The sequence below is a fragment of the Hemitrygon akajei genome, chromosome 16, assembly GCF_048418815.1.
Source record: "Hemitrygon akajei chromosome 16, sHemAka1.3, whole genome shotgun sequence".
In the NCBI taxonomy this organism is placed as follows: domain Eukaryota; kingdom Metazoa; phylum Chordata; class Chondrichthyes; order Myliobatiformes; family Dasyatidae; genus Hemitrygon; species Hemitrygon akajei.
The window spans coordinates 9204463-9219814 of record NC_133139.1 but is presented as its reverse complement, the minus strand read 5'-3'; the positions used below and the strand labels follow the sequence as shown (position 1 = coordinate 9219814).

Sequence of the window (15352 nt, the reverse complement as noted above, 5' to 3'; positions counted from 1 at the left end):
TATTTGCCACATGCACATCAAACAATACAGTGAATCAAACCAGCAAGGACTGTGCTGGGGGGCAGCCCGCAAATATCGTCAAGCTTCTGGCGCCAACATAGTATGCCCACCATAGCACGCCAACAGGTCCTTCGGCCCAGTTAGTCCATGCCGAACTATTATTCTGCCTGGTCCCATCAACTTACACCTGGACCATAGCCCTCCATACCCCTCCCACCCAAACTTCTTAAAAGTCGAACTCGAACCCACATGCAGCACTTCCCCTGATCTCCTTTCACATTCTCACAACTCTCTGAGTGCAGAAGCTCTCTTCAGGTTCCTCTTAAATATTTCACCTTTCACCTATAATCAATCAATCTCTCTCTCTCTCTCTCTCTCTCTCTCTCTCTCTCTCTCTCTCTCTCTCTCTCTCTCTCTCTCTCTCTCTCTCTCTCTGTGGCCTCATTATTGGATACACCTGCACACCTGCTCATTAATGCAAATACCTAATCAGCCAATCCTGTGGCAGCAACTCAATGTATAAAAGCATGGTCAAGAAGTTCATTTGTAGTTCTATGGGTGAAAGTGCCTTGTTAATGAGAGGGGTCTGAGGAGAATGGCCAGGCTAACTCAAGATGATAGGGAAGATGACAGTAACTCAAATAACCACACATTACAAAAGTGGTGTGCAGAAGAACATCTCTGAATGCACAACATGTTGAAACTTGAAGTGGATGGGCTACTGAAGCAGAAGACCATGAACATACACTCAGTGTCCATTTTATTAGGTACAGGAGGTATTTAGTAACTGTTTTTCACTGTAACTTGATGTATGTGACAATAATAAACCAATTTACCAATTGACTAAATCTATATGTTTTGGATACTATTCATCATAATACCGAGGTGTTTTTGTTCCCATATCGATTGATGTTTTTTTTTCTCTCTCTCTCTCTCACTATTGGATAAAATGGACTTGGAGATGTCTGTCACCTAGAACTCGTTCTTCACCCTGGTTGGCCTATACCAGAGGTTTCCAACCCCTCACGCTATGAAGCCTTGCTTCATATCAAGGGGTGTGTAGACCTGAGGGTGGGAATTCTGCAGAGAAGTGTGAGTTGCAGAGATATGAGACTTAGCAATGGCATAGAAACAGGTGAGTCGAGTATGAACGTGAGGTTCTGCACAAAGGAACCAATTAAGCTTAAATTCTGAGAAGCTATTGAATGCTGTTTACTGATATTCTGAGGGATCTTGTCAAACAAGTTTATGAAGTGAGTAATTTGGAAAATGATGGCTTGTCTATATTGCAAAGGGCATGGATTGGAAAAAGAAAGTATTGCTATTATTGAACAAGTGTTGGGTTAGAGCCTCATTAGACATCCTCTGTAGTTTTGGTCGACCTGTCAGAAGAAGAACGTGTAGTGTGAGCCCTGGAGTAAGTGTAATCAAGGTTTAGTGGTACAGATCCTTTGGCCCACAATGTTAAGCTAACATTTAACCCACTCCAAGATTAATCTAACCATTCCCTCCACATAAACCTTCATTTTTCTATCATCCATGTTCCTATCTAAGAGTCTCTTGTATGTCCCTAATGTATCTGCCTCTACCACCAGCCCTGGCAGCCACTGCTATTAGAAGTATTTTCCAACAGTGAATGCTTTTCAGTAAATGTTGAGTGCTAGGTAATCAGTGCAGGGATCAGATGTGTGTCTGAGAGGGATGCATCAACAATTTCTAGCGATAATCAGCAGCAAATTTCCTGATGTGATTTGTGAGATTCATTTTTATACCAAGTAATTGTCAATAACAGAGTGGTGCGGTCGTGTAGCGGTTAGCCTAAGGCTTTACAGTGCCGGCAACTGGGGTTCAATTCCCTCTGCCATTTGTAAGGAGTTTGTACATTCTCGCTGTGACCACGTGGGTTTCCTCCCACGTTCCAAAGGCGTACAGATAGCATGCCCACAACTTACTATGTCGGTGCAGGAAGCGAGACTGCAACACCACATCCTTGGTCATTAACGCAAATGACACATTTCATTCTATGTTTAGATGCTCATGTGGCTAGTAAAGCTAATGATGCTTATCTCTTTAATTTCAAGAATAAACAGAAGGCAGAATCTGAGAGAGAACATGTTAGATAACTTGATTGATTGTATCGGTAGCTCTGAAAGGGTCTACTGGAAGTGATCCATTGTTTTAACGCATTTGAGAAGTGAAGAGGTTGTGGTTATTATAATTCTATTTCATTTTGGAGATACATCAGGGTAACAGGCTCCTGTCGCCCAACAAGCCCACGTCTGCCAATTACACCCATGTGCTCTTTCACTGATTGCTCACTTCAACAAAGAAACCAAAAATCCGCAGCAGCAGATCCAATTCACCCCCTTGTCACCTTTCCAATCCGCTGCACTCCCACAAAGTTTTTAAAGTTCGAAGTTCAAAGCTTAAAGTAAATTATTATTGAAGTATATATACATCTTACAACCTTGACATTTGTTTCCTTACAGGCAGCTACAAGACAAGAAATCTAGAAGAACCCATATAGATTGACGGACACCTGATGTGCAGAGAGAGAAACAAAACAAACTGTCCAAAATAAAAGTCAGCAAAAGGCATTGCAGTGGCTTTCTGACAGCTTGCGAGGATGGCAATCGGAGATCAGCTGCATCACCAGAGATCAAATTGCAGTTGCAATAAAAGATGCAGCAAGCTGGAGCATCGCATCCAATTCCAATCACCCCATTACAGTAAGGATGTGAATCAAGGTTTTGGAAATCCATCTGATCCTTTCCTCCTACAGAATCAGAATCAGGTTTATTATCACCGGCATGTGTCGTGAAATTTGTTAACTTAGCAGCAGCAGTTCAATGCAATACGTAATATAGAAGAGGGGAAAAATGATAGATAAATAAGTAAATCAATTACAGTGTATGTATATTGAATAGATTAAAAATCTTGCAAAACACAGAAATAATATCTATTTAAAAAGTGAGGTAGTGTTCAAGGGTTCATTGTCCATTTAGGAATCGGATGGCAGAGGGGAAGAAGCTGTTCCTGAATCGCTGAGTGTGTGCCTTCAGGCTTCTGTATCTCCTACCTGATGGTAACAGTGAGAAAAGGGGCATGCCCTGGGTGCTGGGGGGTCCTTAATAAAGGACGCTGCCTTTCTGAGACACTGCTCCCTGAAGAGGTCCTGGGTACTTTGTAGGCTAGTGCCCAAGATGGGCTGACTAGATTTACAACCTTCTGCAGCTTCTTTCAGTCCTGTGCAGTAGCCCCCCCCCCCCCCATACCAGACAGTGATGCAGCCTGTCAGAATGCTCTCCGCGGTACATTTATAGAAGTTTTTGAGTGTATTTGTTGACATGCCAAATCTCTTCAAACTCCTAATAAAGTATAGCCGCTGTCTTGCCTTCTTTAAAGCTGCATCGATATGTTGGGACCAGGTTAGATCCTCAAATATCTTGACACCCAGGAACTTGAAACGGCTCACTCTCTCCACTTCTAATCCCTCTTTGAGGATTGGTATGTGTTCCTTCATCTTACCCTTCCTGACGTCCACAATCAGCTCTTTCGTCTTACTGACACTGAGTGCCAGGTGAGGTGGTAACACTACTTCACCGTACACAGCCTATAGCCCACCATTTTACTTTCATCCATGTGTCTATCTTAGAGTACCTTAGATATCTTTATTGCATCAACCTCTACAAGCAACCCTGGCAGTGTGTTCCAGGCACTTACTTGTGTTAATTAAAAAAAAACCTACCTCTGACATCTCCCCTAAACTATCCCTGCTCACCTTAAAATGATGTCATTTGGTATTAGCAATTAACTTTATCTTTGCCTCTTTATCCGATACACCTCCATCAAGTTGCCGTTTGTCCTCCTTTGTGAATGAGAGGGGCAGCACATTGTGGTCAGCACAACGCTTTACCATCCCAGCGACCTGGGTTCAATCTCTGTCGCTGCCTGTCAGGAGTTTGTATGTCCTCCCTGTGATCATGTGGGTTTCCTCTGGGTGTGCCGGTTTCCTCCCACAGTCCAAAGATGTGTATAAGATGATGAGAGGCATTGATCATGTGGATAGTCAGGGGCCTTACCCCAGGGCTGAAATGGCTAACACAAGAGGGCGCAGTTTTAAGGTGCTTGGAAGTAGGTACAGAGGAGATGTCAGGGGTAAGGTTTTTATGCAGAGAGTGGTGAGTGTGTGGAATGGGCTGCCGGCGACGGTGGTGGAGGCGGATACAATAGGGTCTTTTAAGAGACTCCTGGATAGGTACGTGGAGCTTAGAAAAATAGAGGGCTATGGGCAACCCTAGGTAATTTCTAAAGTAAGTACATGTTCGGCACAGCATTGTGGGCCGAAGGGCCTGTATTGTGCTGTAGGGTTTCTATCTTTCTACGTACTGGTTGGTAGGTTAATTGGTCATTGTAAGTTGCCTTGTAATTAGGCTAGGGTTAAATCTGGGATTGCTGGGCAGTGTGGATCGAAGGGACAGAAAGGCCTATTCCACACAGTATCTTAATTTTAAAAAAAGATAAAAGCCCAAGCAAGTGGATTTTTCGCTTTAGAACTTCTCAAGTGTTTACAAGTGCAACTCGTGTTCACTGACCTGAAAGTGGTTTCTGAAGATTATAGGGATACAACACTATGAGGGGTATAGATTGAGTAAATGCAGGCAGGCATTTTCCACTGACATTGGGTGAGACTAGAACCACAGGTCATAGGTTAAAGGTGAACAGTTTAAAGAGAACCTGAGGGGAAAATTCTTCACTCGGAAGGTGGTGAGAGTGTGGAATGAGCTGCTAGTGGAAGTGGTGGATGTGGGTTTGATTTCAACATTTAAGAGAAGTTTGGATAAGTACATGGATAGGAGGGGTATGGAGGGCTATGGTCCGAATGCAGGTTGATGGCACTAGGCAGCATAATAGTTTGGTATGGACTAGATGGGCCAAAGGGCCTGTCATGACAGACTATTATGAAGAACACTAACTTATGAGGATAAAACTTAGTGGCCACTTTATTAGGTACACCAGTACACCTGTTCATTAATGCAAATATCTAATCAGCGAATCATGTGACGGCAACTCAATGCATAAAAGCATGCAGACATGGTCAAGAGGTTCAGTTGTTGCTCAGACCAAGCATCAGAATGGGGAAGAAATGTGATCTAAGTGACTTTGACTGTGGAATGATTGTTGGTGCCAGACGGGATGGTTTGAATCTCTCGGAAATTGCTGATTTCCTGGGATTTTTGTGCACAACGGTCTCTAGAATTTGCAGAGAATAGTGCAAAAAGAACAAAAAACATCCAGTGCTCGGCAGTGAGTACATATTCTGGTTTCAAATACTTTGGGAATGCAAATATTCGCAGATGGCAAATAAGCAAAGCCAAACTTAGAAGCAGCATAGTTAGACTGTAAATCAGGGAGTTGTGTGTTCAATTACTGATATATCATATAATAACTGATATTCTCTTATTCCTGATGTGATGTAGGATTTTGTTTTTTTTTTACATATACTGTATAAATTCATGCAACACACACAAAATGCTGGAGGAGCTCAGCAGGCCAGGCAGCATCTATGGAAAAGAGTACAGTTGACGTTTTAGACCGAGACCCTTCATCAGGACTGGAGAAAAACGGTGGGAGGTCAGAGTTGGAAGGTGGAGGGGGTGAGGAAGATGAAACAAAAGGTGATAGGTGAAACTGGAAGAGGGGGGGGGGGGGGAGAAGGGGTGAAGTGAAGAGCTGGGAAGTTGATTTGTGAAAGAGATACAGGGCTAGAGAAGCGGGTATCTAATGTAAGAAAGAAAGAGGCGCGAGCACCAGAGAGAGGTGATGGGCAGGTACGGAGATGAGGTGAGAGAGGGAAAAGGGAATGGGGAATGTGAGAGGAAGTTTGAGAAATCAATGCCATCATGTTGGAGGCTACCCAGAGTTGCTTTTCCAACCTGGAGGCCATGGACTGACACGTCAGAATGGGAGTGGGAAATGGAATTAAAATGGGTGGCCGCTAGGAGATCCCATTTTTTTCTGGCAGACGGAGCCGAGGTGCTCAGTGAAGTGGTCTCCCAAGTCTCCCAATCTATGCTAGTTCTCACCAATATACAGGAGGCCACACCGGGAGCACCGGATGCAGTAGATGACCCAAACAGACTCGCAGGTGAAGTGTCACCTCACCTGTTTGGGGCCCTGAACGGTCATGAGGGAGGAGGTGTAGGGGCAGGTGTAGCACTTGTTCCACTTGCAAGGATAAGTGTTAGGGTAAATGTTAAGTGTTAGGGTAAGTGGGGAGGGACGAATGGACAGAGGAATCATGTAGGGAGCGATCTCTGTGGAAAGCAGAAGCTGGGGGGGGGGTGCGGAGGTGGAGGGAAAGATGTGCTTGGTGGTGGAATCCCGTTGTAGATGGCGAAAGCTTCGGAGAATTATCTGCTGGATGTGGAGGCTGGTGGGGTGGTAGGTGAGGACAAGAGGAACCCTATCCCTGATAGGCTAGTAGGAGGATTGGGTGAGGGCAGACTTGCACAAAATGGAAGAGATGTGGTTGAGTGCAGCGTTGGTGGTGGGGGGAGGGAAGCCCCTTTCTTTGAAAATGGAGGACATCTCTTTCATTCTGGAATGAAAAGTCTTATCCTGAGAACAGATGCTGTGCAGACAGAGGAATTGAGACAAGGAGATGGTATTTTTACAAGTAACAGAGTGGGAAGAGGTATAGTCCAGGTAGCTGTGAGAATCAGTGGGTTCTCCCGAGATGGAGACAGAGAGATCGAGAAAGGGGTGGGAGGTGTTGGAAATGGACCAGGTAAGTATGAGGGCAGGGTGAAAGTTGGAGGCAAAGTTGTTGAAGTCGACAAGCTCCGCATGGGTGCAGGAAGCAGCACCATTGCAGTCGTCGATGTAGCATAGGAAAAGTGGGGGAGTGGCACCAAAGTAGGCTTGGAACATAGACTGTTCCACATAGCCAACAAAAAAAGCAGGCATAGTTGGGACCCATGCAAGTGCCCTTGAGACGTGGGTTAAGGTAGGCTTTTATTGGCTGGAAGAAAGCACAAGCAGCAAGTGACCACCACACAACATCCTGGAGACTGAGGAAGGGTCTGTGGCTCCAATCGCCTTTATACCGGGGTCAGTGGGAGGAGCCACAGGAGCAGTCAGCAGGGGGGGCGTGTCCAGACAGGTATATTTAGTTCACCACACCTTGGCTACACCTTTTGTTCGAAGGAAGGAGGAGGAGCTGGAGGAGCTAAAGGAGAAATTATTGAGAGTGCAGGCAAGTTCCGCCAGATGGGGGAGAGTGGTGGTGGAGAGCGACTGGTTGGGTCTGGTGCTCACAAGGATGATTCCAGGAATGAAAGAGTTATCAAACGAGGAACATTTTGTACCTCTGGGTCTGTACCCGCTGGAATTTACAAGGATGAGGAGGGATCTCATTGAACCCTTTCGAATTTTGAAAGGCCTAGACAGAGTAGATGTGGAAAGGATGTTTCCCATGGTGGCGGAATCTTAGTTCAAGAGGACACAGCCTCAGGATAGAGGGGCGTCCATTTAAATTAGAGATGCAGAGAAATGCACAGAAATGCGGAGCTGTCAGCTGGCGGTGAATTTGTGGAATTTGCTGTGGAGGCCAGGTTGTTGGGTGTATCTGAGGCAGAGTTTGATAGGTTCCTGATTGGATTTGGCATCAAAGGTTATGGAGAGAAGGCTGGGGAGGGGGGGGGGGGGTTGAGGAAGGGAAAATAGGATCAGCCATGATTAAATGGCAGAACAGACTTGATGGGTCAAATGGCCTTATTCTGCTCCTATGCCTTATGGTCTTATGATGTTCAGAAAGAAATGGAAAGCTTTGAGGCCTTCCTAGTGGGTGATGGAGGTGCATAGGTACTAGACATCCATAGTGAAAATAAGATGCTTGGGACAAGGGAACTTGAAATCATTGGAAAAGATCAAGAGCATGTGAGGTGTCACGGATGTAGGTAGGAAGAGACTGAACTGGGGGATGGGGGTGGATAAAACTGAGTTGAGGTCTGCAGATGTGAGTTCAGTGGTGCAGGAACAAGTAGAAACAATGGGTCTACCTGGACAGGCAGGTTTGTGGATTTTGGGTAGGAGGTAGAAATGGGAGCTGCGGGGTGAGGTTTGTGGCAGTGGATGGGAGATCCCCAGAGTTAATAAGGTGTGGTAGACAATGGCCTGGTGCTCCTTAGTGGGAACCTGTTCGAGGGGCAAGTCAGAGGAGGTGTCTGCCAATTGTCCCTGGGCCTCAGCAAGGCGGTGGTCAGTCTGCCAGACCACTACAGCCCCACCCCATCTGTGGGTTTGATGGCAAGGTTAGGATTGGTGCGGAGGGAGTGGAGATAAGTTCTGTTTCAGCTAAATATCTAGAGGTATGTTGTTGCTTTAGGAGAGGAAATTTAAGTAGGTTGACAAACTAGTTCATTAGCATTGATCCTGTTTATTTTCGGTTTTTTTTACCCCACTTTATCTTCCTATCTATTTCAGAGGACCTGTCTTGGACCCAGCATGCAAGTGCAATTGCGAAGAAAGCACAGCAGCACCTCTACTTCCTTAGGAGTCTGCAGAAATTGGGCATAACATCTAAAACCCTGATAAACTTTACAGATGTGTAGTGGAGTGTGTATTGACTGGTTGCATCACAGCCTGGTATGGAAACACCAACACCCTTGAATGGAAAATCCTACAAGAAGTAATGGATTCAGCCCAGTACATCAGGGGTAAAGACCTCCCCACCACTGAGCACATCTACATGAAACACTGTTGTAGGAAAGCAGCATCCATCATCAGAGATCCCCACCACCCAGGTCATCTCTCTGCTGTACCCAGGTAGAAGGTACTAGATCCTCAGAATTTGCACCACGAGGCTCAAGGACAGTTACTACCCCTCAACCATCAGGTTCTTGAATAAACGGGGATAACTGCACTCACTCACCCCATTGTTGAAATGTTTCCACCCCACTGATCTCCCCCTTAAGAATTCTTTATCGCGTTATTTCATATTCTCGTTGTTTATTGCTATTTATATGTGCATTTGCACAGTTTGTTGTTTTCTGCACTCTAGTTGATCTTTCAGTGATCCTGTTATAGTTACTATTCTATAGATTTGCTGAATATGCCCACAGGAAAATGAACCTGTATATGGTGACATACACAGTATGAACTTTGAAAATAAGATTTTCTTTGAATTTTGTACTTTGACCTATGACTGTTACCTCACCATTTATGCAGTAAAACGTTGCTCCCTGAAGTCAGAGAAAGCAAGTCATGCCAGTTGGAACACACACAAAGTGCTGGAGGACCTCAGCAGGTCAGGCAGCATCTGTGGAAAGGAATAAACAGTCGATGTCTCGGGGCAAGGGGTTCTCGGTCTAAAATATCGACTCTTTATTCCCTTCCGTAGGTGCTGCCTGACCTGCTGAGTTCCTCCAGCATTTTGTGTGTGTGGCTTTGGATTCCCAGCAACAGCAGAACCTCTTGTATTTACGATCATTCCAGTTAAGTTATGTTGTAAAGAAAGTAACTTTGTTTTTACGTAGTCTATGATCTCACTTCTGGGAAACGGTTCAAAGCATGACTCTCAAGATTGCATGGCTGAAATACAACCCACTGTTTTTATGGAGGAGGGTAATCCAGGCTCGTTGACATAGCAGGGATATAAATGACATGATATTTTACTTGAAAACTAAAAGGGTCAGTGGATAACATCATTTAAAAATGGTTGTATCTCAATATCTAACTAAATAGATATGATTTAAAATCTCATCCAAGTAACCACAAACTTGCAGATCCACAGTACTGTACCAAGATTCAAGATTATTTATTATCTTTCTTCAGTACACAAGTGCAAAGGAGAAATAAATGATTGTTACTCCAGATCTAAAGCACATAAAAAACACAATGTGCATAAAGAACACAAGAAAAAACCCCCCAAAGTAATTATAAATACATGATTAGCTTATATATATGCTGTGATTGTATGTCCATAAAGTGACTCTAGGCACAGGAGTGTCTGCATGAGGTGATTCTGACAGGAAATGATAAAGTAGTGGTGGTTGGGGGTGTGGAGGGGTGGGTTAGTGGGTGCAGGTGCTGATCAGCCTCACTGCTTGGGGAAAGTAACTGTTTTTGAGTCCGGTGGTCCTGGCGTGGATGTTACGAAGCCTCTTCCCTTATGGGAGTGGGACAAACTGTCCATGAGCAGGGTGGGAGGGACCCTCCATGAAGTTACTAGCCATTCCCCGGCACCTTTCTGTATATGTGTCCTTGATGGTGGCTAGGCTGGTGTCAGTGATGGGTTGGGCAGCTTTAACCTGCCCCAGTAAATTATACTTTCAAATTCTGGAGAATTATAACTGAGAATCTTGAAATACAATCTTCCTCATTTTGCACACAACTGCCCTGTGACTCTTGCCAATATTCCCAGTGCCTTATATTTATTGAGGAATTATTTAGGGACTAAAACTAATTTTCTTGCTTTTATTGCTGCTAATTGTTCAGGAGCTTTAAAAAGCAACGCTCAAATAATGTGTCACTGGTTATTATTATCTCCTGAAGCATAATTTGAATATTCCATCTATTCAAATGTGAATTTAAGGAACACTTAAAGTAAAACTCAGTTATTCATCTAAAGGAAAAACATATGCAAATTTTATTTTACGACTTGTACTGCACGGTGAATTATTAAAGCTCAGGTTCAAGTCTGCTGTAATTTCAATTGTGCATGCAGTATATGTATTTATTTATTTAGAGATACAGTGCAGAACAGGTCATTCTAGTCCTCTGAGCCACACTTGCTCAGGGAATGGAGAATGGGGAAGAAATGTGATCTAAATGACTTTGACCCTGGAATGATTGCTGGTGCCAGACCGGGTGGTTTGAGCACCTCAAAGTCTGCTGACCTTCTGGGATTTTCACACACAACAGTCTCTAGTTTACAGAGAGTGGTTTGATAAACAAAAAAAAACCATCCTTTGAGCGGCAGTTCTGTCAGCAAAAACGCCTTGTTAATGAGAGAGGTCAGCGGAGTGTGGGCAGATTGGTTCAAGCTGACAGGTCAGCAACTCAGATAATCACACGTTACAACAGTGGTGTGCAGAAGAGCATCTCTGAATGCACAACATGTTGAACTTGAAGTGGGTGGGTGACAGCAGCAGAAGACTGTGAGCCTACTCTCATTGGCTTTATTAGGTACATGAGGTAGAGAGCCTACTGAATGTATATGCTGGAAATCTGAAGTAAAAACAGAAAATACTGGAAATAATTATCAGGTTGGGAAGTGGTTTTGATGTAGCCTACATGGCTTTTAGCATCCAGGAAAGGGAATCAAATATAATATTTCAGGTCAATGACCATTCATCAAAATTGAGCTTGGCTTATGCTTTTTAACAAAATGGAATTAATAATTTATCCTGTTACTTTACAATTTTAAAGATAACGCTTAAAGATTAGCTATATTGTCACACGTACATTGAAACATTCTGTGAAAAGCATCATTTGCATCAAATCAAATTAGCGAGGTCTGTGCTGGGCAGCCCACAAGGGTTGCCACGATTCCTGTCTCAACATAGCACGCCCACCGCTGACTAACCATGTGGTAGGAAACTGGAGCACCTGGAGGAAAGCGGAGAACGTACAACCTCCTTAAAGACAACATTGGGAGATGTTCCCAGATCAGTGACTGCTGATGCTGCAAAGTGATGCATTAACATTAGACTACTGTGCCACCCTGAGTTCTGCTCTCTGAGTAACTTCTGCTCTTTGGGTTTCATTTATTTTCCTAATAAGAAGCAATATCTCACATTGAGTGGTGTGAGTGCAGATGTTATACAGATCTATTTCCTCGAACCTGTTAATGTCTTCTTCCGCCTTATTTCCCCTCCCCCCAACAATTTGGAAATTACCACAGAGTCTTCAATCATGAAGCTGGCACAAGTCTCAGTGTTTACCACCAAGATGCTGGGAAACCTCAGGGAAACTGCTGAAGGATCCAGATGTTGCCCTATTTCCAAGTGTACGTGGTTGATACAAGTTCAAGTTCAAGCTTATTCTCATCTGACTGTACATACGTACAACCAAACAAAACAACACTCACCCAGACCACGGTGCACCCACAAAACATGTATCACACACAGCACAGAATACCAAACAGTACCGCAAATAAATTAATACAATATGATTCAAAATGCACGTGAAGTGTGCAGCACCGGCAAACGGGAAACAGTTCGCTGTCCCAGTGACAAGACCTCGGTGGTGGCAGGGTATTCATTAGTCTCACAGCCTGAGGGAAGAAGCTGTTACCCAATCTGGCAGTCCTGGTCCTAATGCTCTTGTACCTCCTTCCTGATGGTAGTGGTCAAAGAGATTGTGGGATGAGTGCTAGGGATCCTCAACAGTGCTTCGGGCCCTTTGTATACAATGCTCCTGGTAAATGCCACAAGTAGGAGAAGGGAGACCCTGGTGATCCTCTCAGTGGATTTTACTGTCCTCTGTAGGATCTTGCGGTCTGATCCCTTGCAGCTCCTTCACTGCAGCTAGACAAGACACTCACAATGATGTTCCTGTTAAAGTGTGAATGACGGTGGTTCCATTATTCCTCTATGTAGAAACCTACTTTTTGCTACAGTTAAGTTCCAATTCTTCAGCACTAGTAAGCTATTCTATTGGATCCTTCTTCTTCTTGTAATCACTTGAGTCGAGTATGATGTTCTCCAAAGGGCTTGAGGGAGCAAGGGGAATGCCTGTGTGTAACTTTATTTAACATGGGGAGGCTGATGCACGGGCAGCCACCACATGGTCTTTGAGGGATTGGGGTCAGGGTCCAGAGGCATGGAATGCAAGATGACTTGGGACCCTTCAGTGCTGCAACCTTCCTCCACCTTCTCTGCCGGTGTGATGTTGTCATCATCTTCTGAGGTCTAGGCTGGATTGCTCTTTGTCTGGAACCTCCCCCCTTGACCTAAGTGCCATGGGTGGCCCTACCAGAAGCTTAGCACCAGACGGCTAAACCCCAGGCGGCAGTGCTCTTGGGATCTCAGGAACTCACAAGCCTCTCCATCACGACAAGGTGGTAATCCTCGTATGGGTCCACATTCATTAATCATATTTACTAATCTACAATGTGATGCCCTATCAAAGGCCTTTTGAAAATCTAGAGAAATTACATCAACTATATTAACTGCCTCTATTTCCTCTTCAAAGATAGAGATGGAAGATGTCGAGCCACTTAAAGAATAGACTCAACTGAAGGTGAGATTTGGTGATTAGCTCACACCACCGTCACATTATTGGTGGGAGAGGAGAATTCAGCAAGATTTTTGTTACCCATAATCAGAATCATGTTCAATATCACTGACATACACTCAGTGGCCGCAATTAACTACCTCCTGCACCTAATAAGTGGCCATTGAGTGTATGTCCGTGGTCTTCTGCTGCTATGGCCCATCCACTTCAAGGTTCAATGTGTTGTGCGTTCAGAGATGCTCTTCTGCACACCGCTGTTGGAATGTGTGTTTTTTTTATGTTACTATCACCCTCCTGTCAGCTTGAACCAGTCTGTCCATTTTCCTCTGACCTCTCTCAGTAACAAGACATTTTTGCCCACAGGACTGTCACTCCCTGGATGTTTTCTGTTTCTCACACCACTCTCTGTAAACTCTAGAGACTGTTGTGTGTGAAAATTCCAGGAGTTCAGCAGTTTCTGAAATACTCAAACCACCCAACTGCACCAAAAATCAGTCCACAATTTCAACAATTTACAGAGATTAATTAACTAAGTACTGCAAAAAGAGACCAAAAGTAGTGAGATAGTGATCATGGATTGGTTCATTGCCTGTTCAGAAATCTGATGGTGGAGGGGTAGAAGCTGTTCCTAAAACAACCACTTTTAAATAAGTTTAATCATCATTCAACCATACTCATGTACACAGCTAAATGAAAGAGCATTCCATAAGAGAACACATTACATGGAAGGAGCAAAGATCCATTGGGTGGCAGATTCAGTGGTAGGTGGGGTGCATGGGCAGAACCAAGTTTAACAAGATCAGCCACCTAAAGGCAGACTTCCAGTAGAAATATGGGATGGCAAGTTTGGTTAAAGAGGAGGTTCTGTTGAGTACTTTGGAGGCCTTCAGAGGAACACTGCGAGAGGTGTTGATGACCATGTGTGAAGCCTGAAGCACCAACAGGCTATAGAACGGTTGGGGAATCATAAAGGTGTAGAGTAGGTATAGATTAGGTTTGAGCAAGTATCCACGTGCAGACACAGTCAAAGGGGACAAGAACAGACATCTGGATAGATAGGAAAAAGGGCTGCGGAGCCAGGGAGAAAGAAAGAAATGAGGTCAAAGGGAAAGAGAAGCAATAGGCTCAAGTCCGACCAGCAGTAAAAATGTTTGCCTCAATGGGGAAATACAGGGGTCTTTTGGTTATCTTGGCATTGCAATGATACATTCTGGAAGTAAACAGGAAAGACCTGAAACATTCACTTGGGTTTTCTGTCCACAGGTGCTGTCTGAGTTGTTGACTCTTTCAAGCATTATTGTTTTATTTTATCTGAGAGAGTGGGGAGGAGAGTATTAAGGATCCCACAAAAATTACTGTAATACAATCAGTTAGGTTTAAAAGGGCATTCGGCTGACATTGACCTATATAATCTATACATCTCTATATTGAGACCAACTCATTTACACTTATAACGACCTGAGGCTTTGAGCTGAGTGATTTAGATTTCACTCACAAACCTGACTGGCTGTCTGCTTTATTATACATTCAAGTAAGTTAACATTCAAGTATTGAGGAAAAAAACATATTTAGAGCCAATGTCACTGGGTTATAGAGAAACAGTCACAATTTAAATTTAGTAAGATAATCATACTGCTCTTGCCAAAGAATAAGGTTATGTTACCTACAGTTCTCAATTTTTCCACACACTCAAATACCAAAACCCACCTAGGCACAAGAATTTATTCATTTTCTTTACTTGCTTTGACAATATTGTTTTAAAGTCAGCAATAATTTGCTGGATCTGCAGGTTTCAGTTCCTTATAGCAATTCTTCCAGAAGTAGTAATGGACTCCAGGGGTGGTAAAATTTAATGAGTAATAAGCCTATTAATTGTTAAATGAATACAGGAAAACCAGATAAATACGTTACCAAAGAAGACTCACATTCAGTCTGGAGAAGGAAAGTCCTGACTTTAAGCCGTGCTGAGCTCTTAGGCTGCCCCTCGCGTCTTCTCTGCCTCAGTCTAGGCTTGATGGGAGCCAACAGGTGTCAGCTCCAGTGGAATCAAAATATCGACCAATCATGTGTGATAATGATGAAGAGCTCAGACACCAATGAAAGCAACACC

The 15352-nt window shown here is 43.9% G+C and overlaps 1 protein-coding gene across 2 annotated transcripts in view; it reads right to left on the bottom strand.

Annotated features, from left to right (window-relative positions):
• LOC140739733 (uncharacterized) overlaps positions 1 to 15352 on the bottom strand; it is a 46283-nt gene extending 30931 nt beyond the window's left edge. Inside the window, exon 1 of one of the 2 annotated variants that reach the window (XM_073068200.1) lies at positions 15154 to 15352. The gene's annotated coding sequence lies outside the window, so the exon portion shown is untranslated. The remainder of the gene's footprint in view (positions 1 to 15153) is intronic. The other variant, XM_073068198.1, reaches the window with a different exon arrangement.